General features: G+C 45.7%; 1 protein-coding gene across 3 annotated transcripts in view; it reads right to left on the bottom strand.

The window, feature by feature from the left end:
• The window catches only part of RAB30 (RAB30, member RAS oncogene family), an 88,926-nt gene that overhangs the window by 20,125 nt on the left and 45,080 nt on the right, over positions 1–23,721 (bottom strand). The window contains exon 2 of one of the 3 annotated variants that reach the window (XM_072133997.1): positions 8,439–8,667. The exons of the other annotated variants lie outside the window; for them this stretch is intronic. The gene's annotated coding sequence lies outside the window, so the exon portion shown is untranslated. The remainder of the gene's footprint in view (positions 1–8,438; positions 8,668–23,721) is intronic. 3 annotated transcript variants of the gene reach the window in all.

The raw sequence follows: 23,721 nt of genomic DNA on the forward strand, positions 1-23,721 counted from the left end.
AAGGATGAAACATAATAACTACATTATTGTCCGCCTCCCGCCCGCACCATGACTGTAAGAGACAATGATTACAGGGGTTTCCCACCACTGCAGACCACCAGAGAGGAGAAACCACCATGTTAGTACTGCAGCAAGTGCTATGTATTGTCCCTGAAGAGATGTGTAATCAGACCACTGTGTATGTTGTTAGTAGCAGCAGGACTGTGATATATGGATTTATATTCCAGGATTGTACTGAGGGTGTGTCCTCTCACTGCTGTGCTCTGTGCTTACTGCAGACAGTGTTAGACATTGTCCCTGGAGAGATGTGTAATCATGCTTTGTGTTGTTATTAACAGCAGGACTGTTAAAATTCCTGGGGGATTGTCCTCACACTGCTGTGCTTTTAACACTGCATGGAACTGCTTACCATCCCTTTCTTTCTTATTAAAAAGCTGTAGTAATAATAGTCTGTTGAATACTATAGCAGTCATTGGCAAATAAGAGGGGCTGTGAAGCACCCCAGGGCACTTGGAGCTGGTACAATCCATATTTTACTCTCCTGCTGCTATTCACACCATACACAAAGGTCTGATTACACATCTTTCCAGGGACATACACTAATACTGGCAGAGCACAGCAGTGTGAGGTCATGTCCCCAGTTCAGTCCTGGAATATAAATCCATATTTCACAGTCCTGCTGCTACTCACAACATAAGCAAAGGTATGAGTAAACATCTCTCCAGAGACAATACTTAACATTGCCTTCAAAAAGCACAGAGCAAAGCAGTGTGACGGGGCACAACCCCTTTTCAATAATGAAATATAAATCCATAATTCACAGTCCTGCTGCTACTAACAACATACACAAAGGTATGAGTACACATCTCTCCATGGACAATACCTAACATTGCCTGTAAAGAGCACAGAGCATAGCAGTGTGATGACACAACCCCAGTTCAATAATGGAATATGAATCCATACTTCACAGTCCTGCTGCTACTAACAACATACACAAAGGTCTGATTACACACCTTTCCAGGGACAATACCTAACACTAGCTGCTTTAGATTGGTGCGGCTGAACTCTATGGCCTCCTAGTTGATCTGTAACCCTATGGTGGTCCCCCAGGCAGGAAGAGGTAAGTGGTCTTCTTAAAGTACCACAACCTAATAGGGGCTGCAAGTAGAGAAGTAAGGATGGATCCTGGCCAGAAATGTGCAGAGATCTTCTTACGTCAGGGAAAATCCACTCCGATAAATCCAGTCCCTCCATATACTGTGCACACGAGGGGTTAATCCCCAGAATCTCTCATGTTTACAGACTGATTATTAGGGTCCTCATTGCACCTCACTGTACAGAGATCCTACCTTATAATTATTCCGCAGCGGAGAATGATCTCATTACTAAGTTGTTGCCTGGATACACACACAATGGCGCATGTTCTCACAATAATGGGAACCTTGGAGCGCAATCTTAAAGGAGCCGGGGGGGGGGGGGGGGTGTTGCAAGTGACGAGATCATCCTTTTTTGGTCATGTTGCATATCAATCAATAGCAGATCGAACGTTGACCCCCCCCCCCCCATCAGCGCACCCGAAACTAATGCAGAGCACATACCCCACCCATCATATACATCTATCACCTCGAAATAAATATAGACCCCCTAAACAGACCCCTACACAAATAAAGCAATGTAGACACAGACTCCTAGGCACAAACAGCCCCCAGACCAATCTGATACAGACCCCAAACCACATCCCATACACAACTGCAGATCCCACATCAAAATACAGAGAACAATCCCGTACCCCTAAACAAATACAGACCTCAGGCTAGAACCCTTAAATCCAGAACCCAATCCAGACCCCAGACCAAACTCATATGCAAATACAGGCCCAAAACCAGAATGCTAAACAAATATAGACCACAGACTCCTAAGCAGATACAGATCCATAGCAAATGCTCTAAAAATAGACCCCAGACCATCTCCCAAAACAATTACAGACCAAAACCCTAAATAAATACATACCCCTGACCAAATCCAAAAACAAATACAGACCTACGGCTAGAACCCTTATATACAGAAACAAAACCAGACCAAACTCCTAAGCAAATACAGATCCATAAAAAACCCTCTAAAAATAGGCCCCAGACCATCTCCCAAAACAAGTACAGACCCCATTCAAGAGCCCTAAATAAATACATACCCCTGACCAAATCCAAAAACCAATACAAACCTTAAGCCAGAACCCAAAACAGAACCCCATACACAAATATAGACTCCGGACCAAACTTCTACATAAACACAGGCCCAAAACCAGACCACTAAACAAAAATAGACCACAGACTCCTAAGCAGATACAGATCCATACCAAACCCTGTAAAAATAGAAACCAATACAGAAGCCTGAACAAACATAGACCTTAGACCCGAACCCTTAATTACAGAACCGAAACCAGAGCCTATATACCCCAAACCAGACTGCTAAACAAATGTAGACCAGTGATGGTCAGGGTAAGATTCCAGAGTGTGAGCGGGGTTCTCTCTAAGCAGACACTTCATGATCCCTCTAGTGAGGTGAGATGCTGTGTGCTGACAATGTGCTTAGATTATCAGGGTACAAGGTTTATATACATTTTCATTTAGCCTCTGCACTTTTACTAGTATCGGACACATAAAGGGAGATGAGAAATGATGAGATCAATGAAATGCATATAACACACAATGACACTCTCCAGCCCTGCTACATTGAACTATAACACAGTCATCTCTGCTGCACCTCTGATGTTTGCAGCAGGAAATATGAGTGTCTGTGTGTAAGCTCCTCATGTAATGGAGGGGAGAGGGTGATGCTGAGACTGCAGTGTGAGACAGGAGAAGCTATTCATGAGAAGATTGTGCCCTGCCCGACCCTAAAGTCAGAAGATCCAGGGTTGGATCGAGGAGCAACTGAAATTGTGTACATCAGGACTGATAGAGACAGGGTAGAAATGCTAATAACAGTGAATTAGAGAATGTGCTATTTTGTTATCCTGAGTATATATTTTGTGTGGAATAGCCCTTTAAGTAAAAGAGAATACACAAAAATAAACCTCTAAGATGATTTTATTCATAATGTAATATTTCCCTACGTGAACCTTGGGGGTTTCAGAGAGCACAGATCTGTAGAAATGTTCTGGTATCTAAGGGCTTTGAGTGTTCATCTTGCACATCATAAAAGACTAAATGCCAGATATACAGGGAAGACCTCATCACCGCGGTTATGGTCACGGGATTGTGGTGATGATGTCTTCCCTGTCAGAAAAATCTGACAAATTCTCCTCTAATCCGACCACAAATTCTCCCAGGAAACCGAATGTGGAAGAGAAAGACTGAACTGCAAATAATTCTAATCAGTAACTATACCAAAGAGAGACAGTCACTGCACATACATGATATAAGAGGAAAGACTGTAATACACATCATACAACAGCTTCTTGTCCATAGGGGGCAGTATTATAGTAGTTATATTCATGTACATAGGGGGCAGTATTATAGTAGTGATATTCTTGTACATTGGAGGCAGTATTATAGTAGTTATATTCTTGTACATAGGGGGCAGTATTATAGTAGTTATATTCTTGTACATAGGGGGTAGTATTATAGTAGTTATATTCTTGTACATAGGGGGCAGTATTATAGTAGTTATATTCTTGTACATAGGGAGCAGTATTATAGTAGTTATATTCTTGTACATAGGGAGCAGTATTATAGTAGTTATATTCTTGTACATAGGGGGCAGTATTATAGTAGTTATATTCTTGTACATAGGGGGCAGTATTATAGTAGTTATATTCTTGTACATAGGGGGCAGTATTATAGTAGTTATATTCTTGTACATAGGGAGCAGTATTATAGTAGTTATATTCTTGTACATAGGGGGCAGTATTATAGTAGTTATATTCTTGTACATAGGGGGCAGTATTATAGTAGTTATATTCTTGTACATAGGGGGCAGTATTATAGTAGTTATATTCTTGTACATAGGGGGCAGTATTATAGTAGTTATATTCTTGTACATAGGGGGCAGTATTATAGTAGTTATATTCCTGTATATAGGGGGCAGTATTATAGTAATTATATTCTTGTACATAGGGGGCAGTATTATAGTAGTTATATTCCTGTACATAGGGGGCAGTATTATAGTAGTTATATTCTTGTACATAGGGGGCAGTATTATAGTAGTTATATTCTTGTACATAGGGGACAGTATTATAGTAGTTATATTCCTGTACATAGGGGGCAGTATTATAGTAGTTATATTCTTGTACATAGGGGGCAGTATTATAGTAGTTATATTCTTGTACATAGGGGACAGTATTATAGTAGTTATATTCCTGTACATAGGGGGCAGTATTATAGTAGTTATATTCCTGTACATAGGGGGCAGTATTATAGTAGTTATATTCTTGTACATAGGGGGCAGTATTATAGTAGTTATATTCTTGTACATAGGGGGCAGTATTATAGTAGTTATATTCTTGTACATAGGGGGCAGTATTATAGTAGTGATATTCTTGTACATAGAGGGGCAGTATTATAGTAGTTATATTCTTGTACATAGGGGACAGTATTATAGTAATTATATTCTTGTACATAGGGGGCAGTATTATAGTAGTTATATTCTTGTACATAGGGGGCAGTATTATAGTAGTTATATTCTTGTACATAGGGAGCAGTATTATAGTAGTTATATTCTTGTACATAGGGGACAGTATTATAGTAATTATATTCTTGTACATAGGGGGCAGTATTATAGTAGTTATATTCCTGTACATAGGGGGCAGTATTATAGTAGTTATATTCTTGTACATAGGGGGCAGTATTATAGTAGTTATATTCTTGTACATAGGGGGCAGTATTATAGTAGTTATATTCTTGTACATAGGGGGCAGTATTATAGTAGTTATAGTCTTGTACATAGGGGGCGGTATTATAGTAGTTATATTCCTGTACATAGGGGGCAGTATTATAGTAGTTATATTCTTGTACATAGGGGGCAGTATTATAGTAGTTATATTCTTGTACGTAAGGCCAGTATTATAGTAGTTATATTCTTGTACATAGGGGGCAGTATTATAGTAGTTATATTCTTGTACATAGGGGCAGTATTATAGTAGTTATATTCTTGTACATAGAGGGCAGTATTATAGTAATTATATTCCTGTACATAGAGGGCAGTATTATAGTAATTATATTCTTGTACATAGGGGGCAGTATTACAGTAGTTATATTCTTGTACATAGGGGGCAGTATTATAGTAGTTATATTCTTGTACATAGGGGCAGTATTATAGTAGTTATATTCTTGTATATAGGAGGCAGTATTATAGTAGTTATGTTCTCGTACATAGGGGGCAGTATTATAGTAGTTATATTCTTGTACATAGGGGGCAGTATTATAGTAGTTATATTCTTGTATATAGGAGGCAGTATTATAGTAGTTATGTTCTTGTACATAGGGGGCAGTATTATAGTAGTTATATTCTTGTACATAGGGGGCAGTATTATAGTAGTTATATTCTTGTACATAGGGGGCAGTATTATAGTAGTTATATTCTTGTACATAGGGGGCAGTATTATAGTAGTTATATTCTTGTACATAGGGGGCAGTATTATAGTAGTTATATTCTTGTACATAGGGGGCAGTATTATAGTAGTTATATTCTTGTACATAGGGGGCAGTATTATAGTAGTTATATTCTTGTACATAGGGGGCAGTATTATAGTAGTTATATTCTTGTACATAGGGGCAGTTTTATAGTAGTTATATTCTTGTACATAGGGGGCAGTATTATAGTAGTTATATTTTTGTACATAGGGGACAGTATTATAGTAGTTATATTCTTATATATAAAATTTGTATGGTAGAATTTTTTATTGTACACTGGGATATCATTATATTCTTTCTAACTACTCAGTAGGGGGCGACACAGACCTATCTATTATAAGGTCCTGCCTGTGTAATTTCGGAATGTGTAAGACATTATTGATGATAATATAACTAGTGACTGGAATTGCCCTTTAAGAACACAACCCCTTTGATAAATTATAGAAGGAATTGTCCAGATCTTGTGGATCAGCACATCTTATGACTCTGGGTGTGGCGAGGAGGATTTTTTAAGCATGACAAAATCTCTTTATAAAGTGATTTGTCAGCATCCAGAGAGTTAGTAAATCTCATCCTCTGCCAGCGATGGCCACATTCCTGATCCTTCAAGTATTTCACCAGTGGCTACAGCAGAGCCTGGAGATCTCTGCTATATTACATTCTTCTACAAGTCCAATCACAGCATGTGGACCCTTCTATCCTCTGCTCCACATTCTTCCCATCTAGTTGTGATTAATTGTAATTTACACCATTGTTATCCCAGAGCCAAGAACTCCAAGATCTTCTGCTGTTTTATGATGATTTCTTTATACTTCTTTCTACTATGAGCACAAGGCATTATAATAGACTGAGAATGATTCTAAAAGGGATCACAATGATATATATATATATAAAGCACTGACCCATCATTACATCACTACTGACAATAGATGATGTCACAGCTTATCTCCTCCTCCTCCCTGTACAATGACCTCTATATACATAACACTGACCCATCATTACATCACTACTGACAATAGATGATGTCACAGCTTATCTACTCCCCCTCCCTGTACAATGACCTCTATATAGATAACACTGACCCATCATTACATCACTACTGACAATAGATGATGTCACAGCTTATCTCCTCCCCCTCCCTGTACAATGACCTCTATATAGATAACACTGACCCATCATTACATCACTACTGACAATAGATGATGTCACAGCTTATCTCCTCCTCCCCCCTGTACAATGACCTCTATATAGATAGCACTGACCCATCATTACATCACTACTGACAATAGATGATGTCACAGCTTATCTCCTCCCCCTCCCTGTACAATGACCTCTATATAGATAACACTGACCCATCATTACATCACTACTGACAATAGATGATGTCACAGCTTATCTCCTCCCCCTCCCTGTACAATGTCATCTATATAGATAACACTGACCCATCATTACATCACTACTGACCATAGATGATGTCACAGCTTATCTTCTCCCCCTCCCTGTACAATGTCCTCTATATAGATAATACTGACCCATCCTTACATCACTACTGACAATAGATGATGTCACAGCTTATCTCCTCCCCCTCCCTGTACAATGACCTCTATATAGATAACACTGACCCATCACTACTGACAATAGATGATGTCACAGCTTATCTCCTCCCCCTCCCTGTACAATGACCTCTATATAGATAACACTGACCCATCATTACATCACTACCGACAATAGATGATGTCACAGCTTATCTCCTCCCCCTCCCTGTACAATGACCTCTATATAGATAACACTGACCCATCATTACATCACTACTGACAATAGATGATGTCACAGCTTATCTCCTCCTCCCCCCCCCGTACAATGACCTATATACAGATAGCTACATCAGTATGCAGAACCCTTCTCCATCACTCCCTATGTGTTACACTATGAAGTATAGCCAATATCTGTGGTCCGGTGGAGTAATCAGGATGTCCAGGCATTAGCCGCTCGCTCAGGCGCTTGATTGCTCGCTCTGTACGTCGCTCCTTGGAGAAGTTTCACCATTAAACATGTGAAAATGACCTGTCAACACGCTCAATACTCACTCACTGCGGCCGATTGATCTGCGGTGCGGCTTCTGCAACATCAGACATATTGAACTTTCTCCACATTTTAGCAACAATATTCCTGTATCTTTTTGCATCCTAGAAAAGCTGGGTGGACCCAATATGGATGCAATTAGTACTCATTATTAGTGCCGTCACCCAACTTTTCTTAAAATATCTTGTAACCTAGTTGTGCATTGATGTATCCCTTGCTCCTCACCTAGTAATATTTACCATTCTGGGATCTAGAAAAGCTGGGTGACAACCCCATTGCTTTCTGTAGTCATAGCCGCATACCCCTGGGCCCAACATGGGACTGATTCAGACCCTTTAAGAGCAGAAGAACCCTTTAATAAGGCATTTTTATGGATAAAGCCCCTAGTAACCTAATGAGGGGCATCCTAGATTTCTTAAAGTGACAGTAACCTGGTTTACATTCAGTACAATGAGCCTCATGTACAGTGATTTCCTACTATTATTATACAGTAGACTTCATGAATTTCCTAGTACCCAGCAGCATCTGGCGACGAAGGGGTTAAGCTATTTAGGCACCACCGCGGTTCGCACGCAAAGTGCCGAGGGATCAATACGGAAAATCAATAGGCATCTCCCTGCATTTAAAGGGCAGTCACGACGGAGAGTGCAAAATACAGTAATTTCTAGTACAGCGAGTACGATGAAAGGAATTTACATATATGCAAATAAGCGGTGCATCACATACCCCATACAGGACGTAGTCAATAATGATCAAAGTGTAAAAGTTGCAGGAGGCGACAAGGCTGTGGTTGGGGACTCAGGTTAAAGTTGCAGGCTGGTAGCTCGTCTCACTGCTGGGGTGATTCTTGATGGATACAGAATAACTCGTAGTTATGTGGGGGAGAAGTAGAGTCTTGTCTTATCTGAGGCCTTCAGGCTTAAAGGGAAAGGACGCATAGAAAGGATTCCTTATACTGCAAGACGTAACACATTTCTCATAGTGAGACAGGACAGAGGTCTTCATGGCCATACAGCACTTGGATGGTCTTAAAGGTGCAGGTACCTTAAAACCGGGGCATATATTGCACTGTATATACATGTGTATAGCATTAGAGGATCACAATTACTTTAATGGATGATTGGACGCAGATGCAGATCACCAGAGCAGCACTCACTATTCTGCTGGTGGTGCAGTCACTGTGTACATACATGACATTACTTATCCTGTACTGATCCTGAGTTACTTCCTGTATTATACTCCAGAGCTGCACTCACTATTCTGCTGCTGGTGCAGTCACTGTGTACATACATGACATTACTTATCCTGTACTGATCCTGAGTTACATCCTGTATTATACTCCAGAGCTGCACTCACTATTCTGCTGCTGGTGCAGTCACTGTGTACATACATGACATTACTTATCCTGTACTGATCCTGAGTTACATCCTGTAAATCTTTTATTTTATATATAAAAATGAAAAACATTACAACAATAAACATAAATAAAGCCATAACTTCTGGCAAAACAAAACAATAATACAAACTAAAAGAGACTTACGAAAATCTCCTGGCCCAGCCACACACACACCACACAATCAGCATTATAAAACAAAACCTTCACCCAATCCCACCACCTAATTTTTTTTTTTCTTTTTTTTTTTTTATACATTTTTTTTTTTTCTTTTTTTTTCATAAATAACTAAAGAATACACAGCAAAAAAAAGACAAACAGGAAATAAAAACATTAAATATAACTAACTAAATCCCACGCCCATCACCCTCCCACCCAGACACTGGTCTAACGTCCAAAGTTCGCGCTATATAGTCCAGACCAGTGCCCAGGATCATAAAGTCCAAGTCCCGTCCACCCCCCTCCCAACCTAACACCCTAACACCAACACCCCAAAACCAACCACCTATATACACATTAACTATAACTACATAAATACACACTGTACACAAGATACAAACACATTAAACATATCAACATATAACAAACCAACCACATAAAGCCCAGGTTCGGTGCCTGCAAGCCCTACATCTCTATATGCTCATAACACAAAACAAAAATCTACAGTGTCAGCTTCAGCCCAACACCAGGAGCGGAGATGACAGACTAAGGGACACTAAAGGAGAACCCCCTCCAAAGGAGAGAGGCCCTCCCCGTGCCCAGCCTCTCATACTCCAGAGAGCGCACCTTCACCAGGTCACCCAGAATGTTCCTAACCACCTCATCCACCGGGAGGATTTTACGCTGCGTCGATACTAAACACCGTGCGTTCCACGTGTGGTACCTGACCACTAGACTGACTAGAAATAACGTGCATCGGTCCCGGCCACCCAGGCCTCTGAATGCTCCATAGGCCCACTCCGCATAGGAGAGACCGGCCAACCCGGGCCAATGGATGGAAGCGCCCACCCGGTTGTACACCTCTGTGTTAAAGGGACAATGAAGCAGGAAGTGGTCCATGCTCTCCAGCAGACCACCGCACTCCTCCCGGGGACAACCCCTTTCCTCAGAGCTCCTACACTTCAGATTGTCCCTCACACACAGCTTTCCATGGAAGCAGCGCCAAGTCAAGTCCCAAAACTTCAAGGGGATCCTGATGGAATTCAAAAGACCTAAACCCACCCCCAGATCCCGACTTGGGCAATCCCTGAGGGCCAGAGGCTTCTGGAAATGGGTCAACAGAACCCTTTTGTCAAGGAGTTTCCTCGACATGGTCCTGATCTCCCACATTCCCAGACCCCACCGGCGAATCACCTTCAGAACCGGGGTAGCGTAAGCCGGAAGATGCCCATGTGGTGTACGGAGATCCTTCACTCGCCCTCCTGTCTCCCATTCCTGGAAGAAAGGCCGAAACCATCCCCTACAGGAGTATACCCACGGAGGAGCCCTCTCTTTCCAGAGGTTTGCTACATTGATCTTAAGAAAGGTATTCACTAGGAACACCACAGGGTTGACCATACACAACCCTCCTTGTCTCCTCGTGCGGTAAGTAACCTCCCTCTTGATAAGGTTCAGCCTATTCCCCCATAACAGCTGGAAGAACAGACTGTAGACTCGAGTCCAGAGGGGTTCTGGCAACATGCACACACTGCCCAGATATATCAGCAATGGGAGCAGGTAAGTTTTAATCAAGTTCACCCTTTCCCTGAGGGTCAAAGACCAACCCTTCCACTGGTCCACCCTCTGAGCGGCGATCTTAAGCCTGCCATCCCAGTTTTGCATGGGGTAATCCCCCTGGCCAAATTCGATGCCGAGAACTTTGGCAGAGTCTTGGGGCCCTGGAAGAGTGTCCGGGAGATCAAAGCCTGGATCCCCCTCTCCCAGCCAGAGACTCTCACACTTATCCCGGTTGATCTTGGACCCAGAAGCCTCTGAGTAGCGGTCAACCTCTGACATCACCCATTGCGCCTCCCCTCTCGAGGACACAAAAACGGTGACATCATCAGCGTACGCTACCACCCTTAGAGTGGCTTCCGGTGCCTCCTGGTCCATCCCGACTCCCACCAACGGCCCACGATCAACCCTCCTAAGGAATGGGTCAATCGCGAACACGTATAAAAGTGGGCTCAGAGGACAACCCTGGCGAACACCAGACCCGACCTCAAAAGAGCGGCCAATCCAACCGTTCACAAGCGGGAAACTCTCTGCCCCTGCATACAAAACTTTCAGCCAATTGACAAACTCCCCCGGCAGGCCATACCTCAGAAGGACAGACCAGAGGTACTCGTGGTCAACCCGATCAAACGCTTTTGCCTGATCCAAGGACAGCAAGTACCCCTTCCAGTTACCAGCCCTGCCCTGCTCCACTGCCTCCCGAACACAAAGCACAGCACTAAATGTACTGCGGCCTGGAACAGAGCAGTGCTGGGTCCCCGAAAGGAGCCGGGGCGCAAACTGCACCAGCCGATTAAACAGCACCTTTGCCAAAACCTTTCTGTCCGTATTGAGAAGCGCTATGGGACGCCAGTTCTCAATACGAGATCGGTCCTTACCCTTTGACAGGATGATCAGGGCAGACCTCCTCATTGACTTCGGCAGAGCGCCCGAGGAAAGACACTCATTGAATACCTCAGTCAAGAGGGGAACCAAGGCGTCCTTAAAGGTCTTATAGAACTCAGATGTTAAGCCATCCGGACCCGGCGATTTCTTGAGGGCGAGCCCTTCAATCGCCAGGCTGACTTCCTCTTCCCTGATCATCTCTGTCAAAACATCAAGAGAGGGGTCTACTCCTGGCTCAGGGACAGTTTCAGCCAGAAAAGCCGATATCACATCCCGATCTAGATCCTTCCTGCCCAAGAGGTGTGAGTAGAAGGATCTGACGACCTCCAGAATCCCTGATCTGGACCTTTTCAGGGATCCCGTACTGTCAACCAGTCCTGTGACAACTTTACCATTCACTGACATCTTGCAGTTTCTGTAAGGGTCGGGCGAGCGGTATTTCCCGTAATCCCTCTCAAAAACCAAAGATGCGTGTCTATCGTACTGACACCTCTTCAGCAAGGATTTCACTCTGGAGATGTCCTCACGACTACCTCCAGTCGAGACGAGATGCTCGAGTTTCCTCCTCAGGCCCTGATACAGGCGGTACCTGTCCAGGCTCCTGAGGCTCGAGAGCTGGCGGAAGAATCTCGCCACCCTTTTCTTGAGCATCTCCCACCACTCTGACTTACTGCTACAAAGGCCCAGCAATGGTACCTGGCTCTGAAGAAAGTCCTCAAAGGATTGTCTTATCTCTGCTTCTTCCAGGAGAGACGAATTGAGCTTCCAGTAGCCTCTTCCCATCCGGGGGGTCTCTGTAACATTCAGAGAAAACAAAATTAGACAGTGGTCGGAGAACTCCACCTCAACAACGGACACTGCTGAAGAAATGGCTTCCTCCTTTAAATAAAACCTGTCTATTCTAGACCTGCAGCTACCCCTATAATAGGTGAACCCCGTGTGGCCTGGGGTGTGCCGGATGTGGACATCCACCAGGCGAGCCTCACTAGCTATGCTATTAAGAGCGACGCTATCATAAGTCAGCTTGTCTCTGGAACCTCCCCTATCCTGGGACCTCGTGACAGCATTGAAGTCCCCTCCAAAGACCACCTGCCGACTTGTAAAAAGGTAGGGCTTGATCCTCATAAAGAGACACTTCCTGTCCCACTTGGACTGGGGACCATAGATGTTAATTAGGCGCAGTTCTTGTCCCTTCATGAGGACATCCAGGATCAGGCACCTCCCCATTTCTAACTCAATAACTCGTCGGCATTCTACCGGCGCGGTAAAAAGGACCGCCACTCCGCTATACGGCTCGGCCGCAAGAGACCAATAGGAAGGCCCGTGTCTCCATTCCCTCTTAGCTTTAAACACGGCCGCCAAATCTGGCAGCCTGGTCTCCTGCAAAAATAAAATGTCGGCTTCAACACGGCCGAGAAAATCAAAGGCCGCAAATCTAGCCGCATCAGACTTAATGCTGGCGACATTAATGGACGCCATCGTCAACGGAGTGGGTGCCGCCATCATGAGTGATTAAGTTAGACGGCTTTTTTCTTACTATTTCCCTTCCCCCGACTCTCCTCTGAAGATGATGCCTTTTCCCTTTTCCCTTCAGAATTGGGGCAACTTCTTTTTAACGAAATTGAGGTGTCCATGTTATTACTGGCCCCCAAGGACCCACCCGGACCACCCTCTCCTTCGTCCTTGTCTCCTGACTCTGAGTCAGTCTCCCACTCTGAGGACCCAGCATCCCCAGAGGATAGAGACTCGGCGCCCCCTGCAGGCTGCTCCGCCGCCACCTCCAGAACCCCACCCTCAGCCTCTCCTTCCGAGGAGGCGATCTCATCGAGGGTGAGGAACCGGTTGGAAAGCTCAACCAGAGGGGAGGAAGTTTTCCCTTCCTTAGGTACCTTAGATACGCCGCGTTTTTTCTTTTTCTGCTTGCGCTTATTTTCTAGCCAAATCCTGTTATCCTCATCCATACTCTCATAATGGGAGGACGTGGAGGACATGGCACCTTTCTCGCGCTCCATCCTCCTGACCTCCTCATCCAACTCATCATCCCTCAGGGCCTCAGTAGCATGACCAGCCTCTGAGGAAGGGACAAGGGTCACCCCAGCAACCTGAGGCTTCCCCAGTTCTCTCCCTTTTTGTCTGGCTTCAAGCCGCCTCAACTGAGAAGGTGACTTATTCTTGCTTTTCTTCACAGGCCCCTCAGCTCCTCCACCTCTGCTGGTACCTTCCCCAGCAGAAGCAACCTCATGGCTCTCCTCCACTGGGGTCACAACCGCATTGGCAAAGGAGCGAGGACAACGGCTGAAAGGGTGACCGAGCTCACCACACAGGTTACACCTAATGTCCTTACAGGATGCAGCGAGATGACCTAGCCCACCACACAAAGCGCACTTCTGCACTTGGCAGCTGGCGCTGAAGTGTGTGGGGTCACCGCACCTGTGACAGACCTTCGGCTGCCCCTGGTAGAAAATCAGGATTCTGTCCCGCCCAAGAAAGGCTGAAGAGGGAATGTGGGCGACTGTGCCGCCTGAACACTTCAACTTCATCATGAAGGTCCAGGCCCCAGACCAAATGCCAAATTCATCACGGTTTTTCTGAGGTACCTGTACAACCTCACCATAACGACTGAGCCACGTCATGATGTCCATGCAAGAAAGTGACTCGTTACGGGTCAAAACGGTCACCTTCTTGACTGTGTTTTGGCGAGACACTGCTTGCACAGCAAAGTCTCGCCAGCCAGGCTCGTTCTTTGCCAGCTCATAATTCGACCAGAAGAGCTCTAAGCCCTCCGGCCGGACAAAGCTGACATCGAACTCCGGAGTACCATAAGGATGTATCAGGGCAAAGATGTCACTAGCCCTGAAGTTCATCTTCAGGAGGAGCTCCACCACCCTTGACCTGGGTGGGCATGCGTCACTGCCCCTCCAGCGAAGACGAACCACATTCCTACGGGAAGCTCCGGGCCCGGTTGTGGGTAAAGACCATACAGTCTCTCCCCCCCTTTTCTCTTGGAAGGCTGCCAGGCCATGCCTGTCTGTCCAGAAGGACAGATCAACCTCTCTCCCCTCTACATTGATTGACTTTTCCCCTCTCCTGAGAGCCTCCAGAAGACGCCTTTGCAAAACGCTGTTCCCAGAGCCAGGAGACAAGGAGTTAACCCCACTTGCCCCAGCGGTGACACTCGCATAGCTCCTTATGGGAGCGGCCACCACTGGGGGTGCAGATGGATCAGCACAAACCACATGATTAACCCCCTCACCACCATCCACCACTCCCACACTCACCACACTATGTACATTACTGTCTCGCTTCCCTCGCTTCCTTGCATCACTCACACCAGCTGGGCCAGGAGGACCTGGGGTTGCCTCAGCGTCACTGGGCACTGGGGGTAGAGCCACCTCCATAGCTGATTCAGCCTGAGAAGAGGCAGCTCCAACCCCGATCTTACTTGTGCCCTCTGCCTCATTGGCATTAACCCCTTGTTGTCCCGCAGTTTTTTTAAGGTTGGAGCATCGCTGCTCGCTGGATGAAAGAGGCCTCCTGTCTTTATTTACTCCGGACAGTCTCTTTGTGCCATCTCCAGGGTCAGATGAGCCAATACAAAATAAAACCTTTCCTGCGCCCTTTCCCGCAGGCTGCACAGGGCGCTTGGGAGGCGCCGCACCACAAGCCCCAGCAGCCCCATCACACTGCCGCTGCTCACCGGACCTAGCAGCAGCCACAGTGCTAGGGACTACAGGAGCCACCGCCACTGCCCCTGGCACTGGGCCACCCCCCCCTCCCACTGGGGGGCAGCGCACAGTACCAGGACCTGCTGGATCGCCCTCACTGTCCGGCCTTTCGGCCGATGCCTTCCCTGCACCATCCTTGCTACTACAAACAAGGCTGGTGCTCTGCGCCATGATAGAACGTGGCTTTGCAATCTCCCCGCACCCTGGCACCGAGTCCACTGCAGGATTCGTGCTGGGCTGGGCAACGGGGCCTACACGACAGGCTGGCACTGCTGCCAGCCCGGAGGGAACAGGGAGGGGACGAAACACCAGATTCACCTCCTGAGACGCCTTGGTCTTCCTGGCTCTCTTCTTTCTCTTTAGGTCGTCATCTGGCATATCATCGCCGAAGGAAAAGTTCTGGAGGTGAACTGGGGACTCAAGCTGACGGATCTGAGCCATTAGCGCCCCCCCCTGGCCGCTGTCATCACTTTCCTCCTCCAGGTTGGCAGAGCCGCAGCCTGATGGTAATGGCGCTTGCTCCGCAGGCAGCCTGTCGTGCGAGGCCTGCTGGTGTTGGCGCAGGCCACCAGACGGACACGGCAGGTCTTCCTCATCCTCCTCATCATCGCCATCATCCGCCTGGATCTCAAGCCCCTTTTGCTTTCTCAGCTGCTCCAGGCGCATTTCCTCAAACCGGGCGTCGTTTTCCAACTTTTCGCGGAACGGACCGCTGTGCTCGCGGATAAGATGTCGCTTCTCCTGCAGAGCGGTGACCTCGGCTTTTAGTCTGTCTATGGTGGTAAGTAGATCAGACTTTTTCTTTCTCTGCGTAGCCACCCCCGCTAGGGCCAAGGTCTCCCTTATCTCCTCCTGGAGCCTCCTCAGCGCTTTTCCGGCTTCCTCGTACTCACGGAGGTGCTCAGCAATCCGGGAGCCATAGATGGTAGCAGACTCCCGGGCCTTAAGATCACCCCATGCCTTTTGCACACCTCCGTGAGCACCCAGCTTTTCAGCTGAACCACCCAGCTTTCCCGCACAGTCACTCAGCTTTCCAGGAGGAGCACTCAGGCTGATGTTACTTGCCTTGATCTTCTGTGATCTGGAGACCTTGCAGCTTCCCTGGGTCTTGGGGGTGGCAGCCGAGGTCACATCGCTGCGTCCTTGGCTCCGGGCAGATCTTCTTACCCCCTCCGCTTTGGCCGGCAACTGGCTTCTCCTGCCCCCCGCCGGCCTGGTCCGGGAGGCAGAAGCCTGGGATTTTCCTGGCTCACTCATCCCAGAAACCTACTCCCTCCCTGGGGAGGAGAGAGCAGGCCTGGGTGGATTGGTCTTCCCCCAGGTGGTGCAGGAGCTCAGTCACAGACAACCACACCCGTCAGCAGTTCACAGCAGAATGATCCAGCACGAACTATTCTGCTGCTGGTGCAGTCACTGTGTACATACATGACATTACTTATCCTGTACTGATCCTGAGTTACATCCTATATTATACTCCAGAGCTGCACTCACTATTCTGCTGCTGGTGCAGTCACTGTGTACATACATGACATTACTTATCCTGTACTGATCCTGAGTTACATCCTGTATTATACTCCAGAGCTGCACTCACTATTCTGCTGCTGGTGCAGTCACTGTGTACATACATGACATTACTTATCCTGTACTGATCCTGAGTTACATCCTATATTATACTCCAGAGCTGCACTCACTATTCTGCTGCTGGTGCAGTCACTGTGTACATACATGACATTACTTATCCTGTACTGATCCTGAGTTACATCCTGTATTATACCCCAGAGCTGCACTCACTATTCTGCTGCTGGTGCAGTCACTGTGTACATACATGACATTACTTATCCTGTACTGATCCTGAGTTACATCCTGTATTATACCCCAGAGCTGCACTCACTATTCTGCTGCTGGTGCAGTCACTGTGTACATACATGACATTACTTATCCTGTACTGATCCTGAGTTACATCCTGTGTTATAATCCAGAGCTGCACTCACTATTCTGCTGCTGGTGCAGTCACTATGTACATACATGACATTACTTATCCTGTACTGATCCTGAGTTACATCCTGTATTATACTCCAGAGCTGCACTCACTATTCTGCTGCTGGTGCAGTCACTGTGTACGTACATGACATTACTTATCCTGTACTGATCCTGAGTTACATCCTGTATTATACTCCTGAGCTGCACTCACTATTCTGCTGCTGGTGCAGTCACTGTGCACATACATGACATTACTTATCCTGTACTGATCCTGAGTTACATCCTGTATTATACTCCAGAGCTGCACTCACTATTCTGCTGCTGGTGCAGTCACTGTGTACATACATGACATTACTTATCCTGTACTGATCCTGAGTTACATCCTGTATTATACCCCAGAGCTGCAGTCACTATTCTGCTGCTGGTGCAGTCACTGTGTGCATACATGACATTACTTATCCTGTACTGATCCTGAGTTACATCCTGTATTATACTCCAGAGCTGCACTCACTATTCTGCTGCTGGTGCAGTCACTGTGTACATACATGACATTACTTATCCTGTACTGATCCTGAGTTACATCCTGTATTATACCCCAGAGCTGCACTCACTATTCTGCTGCTGGTGCAGTCACTGTGTACATACATGACATTACTTATCCTGTACTGATCCTGAGTTACATCCTGTATTATACCCCAGAGCTGCACTCACTATTCTGCTGCTGGTGCAGTCACTGTGTACGTACATGACATTACTTATCCTGTACTGATCCTGAGTTACATCCGGTATTATACTCCAGAGCTGCACTCACTATACCTCAGAGTTGTGCAGAGCCAGATATATGACGTCATATCTTGCATGTATCTGTATACACGAGCCCCCGCTGCCTTCCCCTGCATTGCAGGCCCATTACAGTGCGATGCAGTCATTAATATTACATGTAGCTGCTATGACGGGGGCCACATCCTCTGAGCCTCTCCCCGCACCTGGTGTCACCCGTCGCTGATCTAAGCAGCTGCGACACTTATCAGACGCAGATTCCTTCCTCTCCTCTCTCTCCCTATCTGCAGTGTCAGGACAATTACCGCACAATACTGCAAGACAGGACAACACTATCAGAGCGACGGATCCCGCGCCGCGCTCACATTCTTCTCAATTATACGGAGACTGACACGGATACACTTAGATGGAACGTAACATGTTCTACCGGGAATGTGACAACTCCATAGAATCTATTAACTCTAAAGGGAATGTATCCGGAGGAGTAACCATACAGACTGCAGCCAGTGTTACGTATAATCCCTGGACAGATGTGTAATCAGACCTTTGAGTATGTTGTTAGTAGCAGCAGGACTGTGCTATACGGATTCCCATTCCAGAATTGTAATTTTACTAAGGCTACATTCACACTAACGAATGGGGGACGTATATACGGCCGATATATACACTTCTATGGGCGCACGGCACCCTACGGGAGCGGTACGGTGCCGCACACGTGCGGCACTGTACTGTTCCGTACCCGGGAAAAAGATAGGACCTGTCCTATCTTTTCACGTAATACGGCGCCGTGCGCCATAGGTTGCTATGGAGAGGGGTGGGGGTGAGCTGCGCTCACCTCCTCTCCCCGTACACTGCCATGGCCGCTACGGTACGGTACGGGCGGGCAACGGCAGTGTGAATATAGCCTAAGTGTATAGGGGTGCCCTAACACTGCTGTGCTCTGTGCCCTCTGCAGCCAGTGTTAGGTATTGTCCCTGGTGAGATGTGAAATCATACCTTTGTGTATGTTGTTTGTAGAAGCAGGACTGTACACTTGGATTTATATTCCAGGATTGTAGCTTCGTGTCCTCACACTGCTGTACTCACACTGCTGTACTCTGTGCAGCCAGTGTTATCTTTTGCTTCTAAAAAAGAAGTGTAATCCTACCTTTAGTAGTAGCAGAGGTGAGAAAAATGGATTTATATTCCAGAATTGTAGTTTCACCAAGTGCACTGGAGCGTATCCTCACACTGCTGTGCTTTTATACCTCTGCATTGAGGTTTTCTACAAGACCTCCCCTTTAAAAGACTATTGTAGGATCAAACCCTTTTGCAGATTTTACTTAGAATAGAGTGGAAGGGCTTGGGAGAAGCAGAATTCTCAGAGCACAGCAGTGTGAGGACACATCCCAGTGCATTTATATATGCTAGACTTATACTCCTAGAATATAAATCCATATATCACAGTCCTGCTGCTACTAACAACATACACAAAGGTATGAATACACATCTCTCCAGGGACAATACCTGACACTGGCTGCAGAGAGCCCAGAGGACAGCAGTGTGAGGACACACCCCAGTGCATTTGTATTTGCTACACTTATACTCCTAGAATATAAATCCATATTTCACAGCCCTGCTGCTACTAACAACATACACAAAGGTATGAATACACATCTCTCCAGGGACAATACCTGACACTGGCTGCAGAGAGCCCAGAGGACAGCAGTGTGAGGACAAACCCACAAGGAACTTGCATAAGCTACACTCCTGGAATATAAATCCATATGTCACAGTCCTGCTGTTACTAACAACATTCACAAAGGTAAGATTACACATGTCTCCAGGGACAATTCCTAATACTATCTACCGTCTACATGGTGAAACCTTGAAGGTTTGTTACAAGTGTAACCAATGGTCTGTAATATAAACATACGAGCAGCTTCCATCTCCCTCCTGTTCTGATGGTTTGTTACAATGTATCAGTCTGGAGTCCAGCTTGTACATACAGCTTGTCTCTCCCCGGACGTTCACCCACTATCACTGAAACAGCAGGAGGTGATGACAGAAGCGCGCACATTTTCTGAGCCGGCTATATCAGGGCGAATAAGGTCATTGGTGGGGGGGGGGGGGGGGAGGGGATCCAAAATAATTTCTTTCTCTCCTTAATAAGTATGATAAATGGTGACTATGCAGATATATATGTTTATAATATACATGTATCCTGTATAAATGGTATCAAAGAGAAGGATGTGAGTCATAGTGTTCCACTGACTATGTAGATTTTATTTCTGAGTCTTTCTTATCCTGGTGTCTCATAAAGAAAGCCTGTGAGTCCTGCTTTCCCCCACCCACTCAATAAAAAAGCCTGTGAGTCCTGCTTCACCTGCTCACTCATATAAAAATGCTGTGAGTCCTACTTATCATCGTCACTCATAGAGAAAGTCTGTGAGTCCTGCTTCCCTCCACCCACATAGAAAAAGCATGTGAGTCCTGCTTCCCTCCACCCACATAGAAAAAGCATGTGAGTCCTGCTTCCCTCCACCCACATAGAAAAAGCATGTGAGTCCTGCTTCCCTCCACCCACATAGAAAAAGCATGTGGGTCCTGCTTCCCTCCACCCACTCATAGAAAAAGCCTGTGAGTCCTGCTTATCATGGTCACTCATAGAGAAAGTCTGTGAGTCCTGCTTCCCTCCACCCACATAGAAAAAGCATGTGAGTCCTGCTTCCCTCCACCCACATAGAAAAAGCATGTGGGTCCTGCTTCCCTCCACCCACTCATAGAAAAAGCATGTGAGTCCTGCTTCCCTCCACCCACATAGAAAAAGCATGTGAGTCCTGCTCCTCCCCCCACTGATAGAGAAACCCTGTGAGTCCTGCTCCCTCCACCCACTCATAGAGAAAGCCTGTGAGTCCTGCATCTCTTCACCCACTCATAGAGAAAGCCTGTGAGTCCTGCTTTCTTCTCCTACTCATAGCGAAAGCCTGTGAGTCCTGCATCTCTCCACCCACTCATAGAGAAAGCCTGTGAGTCCTGCATCTCTTCACCCACTCATAGAGAAAGCCTGTGAGTCCTGCATCTCTTCACCCACTCATAGAGAAAGCCTGTGAGTCCTGCTTTCTTCTCCTACTCATAGCGAAAGCCTGTGAGTCCTGCTTCCCTCCATCCACTCATAGAGAAAGCCTGTGAGTCCTACTTCTCCACCCACTCATAGAGAAAGCCTGTGAGTCCTGCTTCCCTCCAACTCATAGAGAAAGCCTATGAGTCCTTACCTGATCTACCCAAGACGTACATAAGACTGGGTTTACATCTTGTTTTATGAATACTGATGACGTACATATTTTTCACTGAAAAAAAGGATCAAAACATGTGCTATGGCGTATCCTTTCATGTCTATGAATGATGCACAGTACGTTTACGTTTTTTCTCCTGCGCGTCTCCTGCTTTTTTTTAACATTGGTTTCTACGGAGAACATATCCATAAAGCGTTACAGCGTACGCATCAACCCGTCACATCTGTTTTTATGCCCAAATATGAATCTTTAAATTCTCTTCTTAAAAAAAAAAGTTTACGTTTTTACGTGATGGCGGATGAGATGGATAAGATTTATACATCAAAAAAACATTGACGTATGAATAAAACTGCATCCGTTTTTGTCAATTTTTAGACGTATACATTGCAGCACATGTTTATGAACCCAGCCCCCACTGAATCCACCAAAAAATGCTGACCCTGTCTTCTAGATGGCGGAGTGATTCAGGACCCTGTGCACACTACAGCTCATCATCTGCTGATTTGTGTCCACACATGACTCATGATTTATTGCCTGTTCAGACATCGCTTACAGATGGGAACAAGCTTAGATAATGCAGGAGGATCGGCACGTTCTCTGGGTTCCCCTTGGGCAAGTTATCCTCCATCTGGACAGTGTCATAAAGACACAAAAACTAATGAAATCCACCCAAAATTACTTTTATTCTTTGATGTCCTCAATGCCAAGAAATCCAGGCCATCATTAATTACCACTGGGGAGGAGCCAATGTATTCCTCAGCAGGACAATGACCCCAAACATCCAGCCAAAGTCATCAAGAATTTTCTACAGCACCAAGAAGAAGAACAAAGAATCTAAGAAGTAATGATAATGATAGTAATGATAGGCCACAGAGGCCTGAACATCCTCCAGTCTGTCTGGGATTACATCACAAGAGAGAAGCATTGGAGAAACCACAGAAGATCTGTGCGCAAGATGTCAAGAACAACCTCCCTGATGAGTTCCTACATCCACAAAAGATCTGTGCTTATATCTCCAAGATGTCTGGAACAACCTTACTGCTAAGTTCCATTATCCACAAAAGATTTTGTGCTAAGTTCTCCAAGATGTCTGGAACAACCTCACTGCCAAGTTCCATCCTCCACAGAAGATCTGTGCTTAATTCGCCAAGATGTCTGGAACAACCTTTCTATCCTCCACAGAAGATCTGTGCTTAATTATCCAAGATGTCTAGGACAACCTTACTGCTGAGTTCCATCATCCACAGAAGATCAGTGCTAAGTTCTCCAAGATGTCAAGAACAACCTCCCTGATGAGTTCCTACATCCACAAAAGATCTGTGCTTCTATCCCCAAGATGTCTGGAACAACCTTACTGCTAAGTTCCATTATCCACAAAAGATTGGTGCTAAGTTCTCCAAGATGTCTGGAACAACCTCACTGCCAAGTTCCATCATCCACAGAAAATCAGTGCTAAGTTCTCCAAGATGTCTGGAACAACCTTACTATCCTCCACAGAAGATCTGTGCTTAATTATCCAAGATGTCTAGGACAACCTTACTGCCGAGTTCCATCCTCACCAGAAGATCTGGGCTTAATTCTCTGCAATGTCTGGAACAACCTTACTGCCGAGTTCCATCATCCACAGAAGATCAGTGCTATGTTCTCCAAGATGTCTGGAACAATCTACCTAGAAAGTTTGTACATCCTCAGAAGATTTTTGTTTTGTTCCTACAGCAATCTCTTTGGTGAGTTTTTATATCCATAAAACATAAGTGCCTGGCACAACCTCCCTGCTGGTTTCCTACATCCATATAACATCTGTGTTTATTTCTCCACAACCTGTGAAACAACCTTCCTACAGAGTTTCTACATCCACGGAACCGTGGTCTCTGCTTCATCCAGTCCATCTGGAATAACACGAAGAGAAAAGCATTGGAGCAAACCTACATATACAGAAGATCTGTACGAAGTTCTCCAAGATATTTGGAACAACCTCCCTGCCGAGTTCCTACATCCACAGAACATCTGTGCCACATTCTCCAAGATATCTGCAACAAGCTCCCAATCGGGCTTCTACATCCTCAGAATATCTATGCCTAGTTCTCCGAGATGTCTGGAACTACTTCCCTGCTGAGTTTCTTCATAAATTGCCTAGAAGTATACATAGAAAAGTGATCCTGTTTTCAAGGGCAAAAATAAATAAATATATAAATAAAACTTTACCACACATGCCTAAAACTTTTGCACAGAGGTTTTATTTTTAAGTAAATACTGAT

This window comes from Engystomops pustulosus, chromosome 2, assembly GCF_040894005.1.
Source record: "Engystomops pustulosus chromosome 2, aEngPut4.maternal, whole genome shotgun sequence".
Lineage (NCBI taxonomy): Eukaryota > Metazoa > Chordata > Amphibia > Anura > Leptodactylidae > Engystomops > Engystomops pustulosus.